The following is a 6,378-nucleotide window of genomic DNA, read 5'->3' on the forward strand; positions in this document are numbered from 1 at the left end:
GCGGCCGGGCCGCCGTATATATAGAGCGCAGGCGCGCGCTGATTGGTGCTCCGCTCGCCCGCCTGGCTGGCAGCTCCGAGCCGCCGCCGTGCGCCCAAGTTGTGTTTGTTCCACTTCACAAAAGGGGGAAAATGTTAAAATACCCCGCACCAAATCTCCCGACTTTGGTCGGGAAAGGATCCGCGAAGCCTCAGGCTTCGTGCTCTCCATTTATTTTTTCCGCAAGCCCAAAGACAACGCGTCCAGGCGCCCCCAACTCCCCCAACTCCCAGGGAAGTCCAGGACGGTCGGAGACCACTTTCTGTTTTTCTTCTAAATTACCTGTTCGCTCCTTTGCGCCTGAAAGTTCTTTTTCTCAGGAGTGCTTGGACACATGCTGCCCTTCTTTGGGATGCAAAAACGAAATGGTTTCCACCTAAGTTTTCACGATAATTCTGTTTCTTCGCAAGGGAAGTAACACAGGTCCTCTGTGAGTTCTGCGCACAGACCCACAAGAACCGTGGACTGGGACAAGGATTCCCGGACCAGTCCAAAGCAGTTAGGGCTGGAAGAAAGGGGGGTCCAGAAGCCTTGGGGGCTGCCCTGGGTCGTGGAGGGTTAGAGACTTAAATCTTAGACTTGAAGACATTGAAATTCTCAAATCCGTCTTTTCACAGATGGGGGCGGGGCACTCTTCACTTCTCCAAGGGAGAGAAATTGGGCAGTTTTTCAAAAGGTCTCAGGTTCCCCTCTGGGTTGTGCAAGGCAGGGGGTCTGGCCCTCAAGAATAGGGATAATGAGGGAAGAAGGGAGACCCCCTAAGCTTAAAAAAAATATATATATAGATACATAGATACATAGATATATATCTACATAAATATCTCCTCGATATACTTGGCAGCTATAAACATTGAGATGATCTGTTTTCAAAGAAAACCAGCATTTATTATTTTTATATGCTCCAGTAAAGGGATGAATTTTAGCCCATGAAAATCCTAGGTTACTTCCAGTAACAATAACTGAAGACATGTTATGCTATAGAAGGACACTCTCTAGCTAGGAATTCAAAGATCTGGATGACTTTCATGTGGTACACTTTTATCAGGTGAACTATAGATCTGAAGTTGAGCAAAACAGATGGCAAAATTTTAAATAGAAACAGGAAAAGTACTGGACCATATAAATTATTACACCATTTTTTGTTGTTGATAAGAACACCTCTTCTAGCCCCCTCTGAAGCAGGTCTTACACATTCTGTTCTCAAGTTTGCTTTACTTCTTTAAGGTTTGTTATTTCACATTTCAGCCTTTGGTCGCCAGCAGTTGCAATTGTTTCTTGAACTGAATAAAGTTACTAATCAAGAATTTAATAGAATTATGTATTTGTATTTAGGGGCAAAGGAAGTATTACAACTTACCAGAAATTCTCATTCAAATATACAGCGAATGAAAATATGTTTTGAAGATGTTTGCCTTAGATTGTGATCAAGAAGTACAAACTAAGTTCAGTGATGAATAAAAAATGAGGCATCTTTTAGACTAAGGATAACTCCAGGGTTTTATTGAAGAACATTTGTTCAACATTTGGAAATTGTGTCTAGTACTGATCATGTCCTCTGGGAATTAGCAGCTTAATAAGATTAGTGATGGATGAATTACCAGCCATAGAAAACTACTTTAGACCTGCCATCCCTCACTGTGACTCTGGGTATAGAATTGTAAGAAGTTATTGAAAATGTTTGAACAACTAAAGTACTTTTATCACATAATATACTTTGGTAACAAAATAACAAAACAAAATAAGAACATGCCACTTTGCTCTGATTCTCTGTGCAATGAGATCCCCCCCAACAACCTCCCAACCCCACCACCACCGCACCCTGGCCCCCCACAGCATCTGAAATTCAGTTATGTGCGCTTAACCACCAGGAAAACAGCAGTGGAAAGTCTTGATTGTCAGGTCACTGGACTTCCCGTCCTGGTTTATAAGTCAGCAACGTGTCAGTTTGATTACTGTGATTCAGTTCTCTAATACGATCACTCAGGTTGAATCAATCAAAACACATCTTCCTACATTCAAATCTGATATCCAGATCTCAAGTCATTAGGACACCAGCCTCTCAGTCTTGCTTGCAACCTCCTGGCTGCATCCAATAGGCCAGAAGGCAGAGAAACAACTAACCCGCCTCCAGATCCCTGTAACTTATGTTGAGAAAAGCTATCCAAAACTTAAAATCAAGGGAAAACTATTTCTTTCTGTCCTTCTGAGCTGTATTAGAAAATTGTCTGGGTTCATTTCTGGGTCATTTGATGCTCTAAGGCAATGTTCTACAATAAAACACTGTGAGTCACATGTGTAATTTTAAGTTTTCTGGTAGTCCCATTGACAAACATAAAAAGAAACAAGTGAATTTCATTTTAATAATGTATTCTACTTCACTCAATCTATCCAAACGCTGACCATTTCAACATGTAATCAATATTTTAAAAAATAAGATAATTTATGTTCCTTTTCTTTTAATCAAATGGCAAGTCTGTCAAATCTAGTGTATTTTACATTTGTAGAACATTCCATTTCAGACTAGCCACCAGTCACTAGTGGCCACATGTGGCACTAGTTATCATTCTGGACGGCCCGGCTTTCAAGAAGGTAAGTGACTTCATATTTACTCTTTGATTAGGTCCAGAGTATGTGAAATTAGGCATTCACTTGTAGAAGATTGATACGTTAGTAAGGGTTTTGCCCAGTTGAGAGGTAAGTGAACTCTTTCCAGTAGAAAAGATAACCTTAAAAGTAATCATTGCATTTTTTTCTTTTTCTGCCTGAATATATATTTCATTTTCCTGTATCCTGCCTTGACCTAACGTTGTCATCCTGCTTGCTTCCTTGTTAATGACTTTTATCATTATTTGCTCCATGCACAAGCCTGCTGTAAACAGTACTTGTAGGAGACATGTGGGTTTTGTGTGTGGGATTTTTTTCTTTTTAATATTTTATTTATTTATTTATTTATTTATTTGTCAGAGAGAGAGAGAGCACAAACAAGGGGAATGGCAGGGAGAGGGAGAAAGAGACTCCCTGCCGAGCAGAGAGCCCCACACTGGGCTCCATCCCAGCACCCAGGATCATGACCTGAGCAGAAGGCAGATGTTTAACTGACTGAGCCTCCCAGGTGCCCAGGAGACGCATGTTTTTAACTTTTTGAAGATTATACTTTGCCACTTTGTTAGTTGGTTTGTTCTAAGTGCTCCAAGTCAGAACCTTTAGAAACCATTCTAAAAATGAGAAGGTGTAAAACTTCTTGGCCGTCGACTTTACAGTAACCTTAGATCTGGTAGGTGTGTCATGGAGTCTCGTGCTTTGAAATAAGATTGGCGAAGCCTGTGAGCAACAGAAAGCCTACTAAAATTAGCTCCAAGGGAGAATTCAGGTCAAGGGTGTGGTCCTCCTACTCAAATCGGTGGCCTCAAGGTAGCCAACAATAAGCCAACGACACAAATATCACAATGCAATGAATTGTGTATTCTTGTATTTACACACATTCTGAAAAGTATGAATTGGCTAATTTTCTTTCGTGTTTGTCAGGTCTGGAAAGCTGGTGAGCAAAATTAAATGTGCAGAGCCGAATGTCACGTCCAAAAGGCAGTAATGGCCACGGGACAGAGTGTGGGGGGGAGAGAGCCTTGAGCATCGTGAAATACACAAGGATGATGAGAGGAGTTGCTGGAGCAGGTGTAGGCATCAGCCTTCCACCGTGCCAGAGTAGGGTTCTGTCTGCTTCCGAAAGTAGCTAACCCGGTGCTCATGAACCTTGTTACAGGTTCCCACTGGGAGCGATTCAAACCTGCTTCTTCCTGACTCACCAACTGATGAGGTTAATAACAGTAGCCAGTCCACTAGCCTCCTTGCTTGAGGGTACATGGCTAGTGCTTTGCTCCATTGTGAGGCTGACGATACAGGGCAGCCTGAGAAAAAGTATACAGGGAAGAGCTTCAGGAGATTTGCAGCCTAAAGAAGATTGCAGGCTCACTGACTGCTTCAGCCCCAGGAACCATCCTGACAAATAACCCAGTCTCTGCAGGCAAACGACCAACAATTACGCAATCAGACCTGAGCCAAAATGTTTCCTGCAGCACAGCCTGTGGGCACCTTAAGGGCAGAGACCACTGTTTCTCTATGTTTATTCCCTGACACATCCTTAAAAGACATTGGGGAGACAGAGAACATAATGGTACAGCACAGAATAGGAGCTTAATAATACATAGAGAATATCACCAAGGGAGTAATACATTCCAAAACATATTTAGCTAACATTCTGGAATTGCAGCTAGAACCACATAAGTGACACAAGAAGCTAGGTCATCCAGAGCCCCCTTATTCTTTAAGCTTGTCTTCAAATGACTTTAAACTGTCTCAAAAGTCAAACCTACCCTCAGAAGAAAAGGATTTATCAATAGTGAGAATATATACATTTTTATAGCTTCCCAGTCAAGGCCCGTAATAAAGGTGATTATAATCCATACGTTGCAGACATATTTTAGGTGGTAGCCTTAATCGGAGTAAGCATAGAGCCTTACCCTGTGGCTATTTTGGAGGAAATGTGGACATACAAGTTTTGATAGATTTTTGTTAAGATGTATTACCACTTTTTTTATTATGAGCCCATCACAATGCCATGCATGAGCTCTGCACACGAAGGGCACCTGTTAAGCAAAAGATACCAGATGAGATCATAAAAACAAACATCAGCCCAGCAAAGTGCCTCCTCTCAAGGAATTCTATAACTGGGGTGACAGACACAGACAGGGTAATTATCATACTGGGCAATAAGTCTCATTGGAAAGACCCAAACCACGGAGAGAACAGAAGAATAAAAGAATTAAAATGTTCATGTGCTGGTTACACCTTTGCCTTCAAGTCCTTACCAATCCAGTTGGGAAAATAAGATGTCCAAGTTCAGCCTAGGGCCGTGGTTCTCAAACTTCTAGATTTTAGGACCCCTTTACACTTCAATAGGGCCCCCCAAAATTTCATTAATGCAGGTTACTCTTGTAGGCATATTAACTACTTTAGAAATTAAAACTGAGTGTTAAATTAATTTAATAATGTATATCTATATTGACTTGGCAGTTTTCATTAAGCACAAGATTGTTTATAAATATATATAATTAACATATAACATATCACATATTCACTTATATTGCATATTATAGATTTGTATGTATAATGTATAGTATAGAATATCATATATAATATTATAGAACATTATATTTTATGTATTATATATTGCATATATAAATGATGAAGGTCAACTCAAAAAACCTTCCACATTCCCTAGCCAGTTGGAAACCCTGCCAGCCCCAGGCTAACCCAAAAGTTGTCAGGCTGCTTGCAGGCAGAGAACACAGCTGAGCTCATGGTGCAAAAGAGTGGGAAGATAGCTGTTTCAGAGCAAAAACATTGTTTCCGATCCCAATTCTTCTATGCAGCAACAGGGTAACTCTGCTAAGTCTCAGACTTTCCACTTCCATTTCCTCCTCTGGGCCAGGGGACTAGCCCCCCCACCCCCCAGGAATATAGTGAGAATTAAATTAGATCACATGCATACAGTTCCTGAGACGGGGCTGAACACACAGTTGCCTCTGACTTGAGGTTTCTTTCCATGAGATCCATCCACTGTGGGATTCTGCTGTTTCGGAGTGACCCTGAGAATTGGTACCCTCCTTAATTTGGAAGAGGGTGATAAGAAACCATGAAACAAGCTTGTTCACTCTTTCCAGTTATGTGTGTTTCTCCTGGAAGCCTCTGAAAGGTAACATGACTGGGTGTTAACTCAAGGAAGATTTTGATGAGAAATTCTAACAGGAGATGAAGCCAGACCATCGGAGAAGGGAGTTGAGTGTGGGTGTGTACACTTGAATGTAATTGTGTGTGTGTGTGTGTGTGTGTGTGTAGTATATATATGTGTGAGCATATAACCCAGAACCATCACTGTCACTCAGCATCTCCCCCCTCGCTGCTGTTCCTGGAGCTCACTCCTTGCCTAAAACACCACGGGAAGAGATGACGTCACTCACATAGTCACCCAGTCCTCACCTGCTGCATCTCAGGTGCACGTGCACTTTCAATGGCAGCTACGGCTGTCAGGGAGAACTGTGTGTAGCCGATACATAAGAGGGACCCAGGAATTCCATCACCCTGCATTTTTTACTACTAAACTCACCAAACCCGCTTAAGTTCACAGAAATCCTTGTTGGGACCAAATTCTTATTACATCAAATTCATCAATTACCAAATTCTTATTACCTACGGATTTGTAGCTATGCTTCAGTTAATACATAGACTTCTTATACTTTTCATGGTTAATAGTAGTGGCATTTATATTTCCTCTTTTCTAAA

Source organism: Mustela lutreola, chromosome 6 (assembly GCF_030435805.1).
Source record: "Mustela lutreola isolate mMusLut2 chromosome 6, mMusLut2.pri, whole genome shotgun sequence".
In the NCBI taxonomy this organism is placed as follows: Eukaryota; Metazoa; Chordata; class Mammalia; order Carnivora; family Mustelidae; genus Mustela; species Mustela lutreola.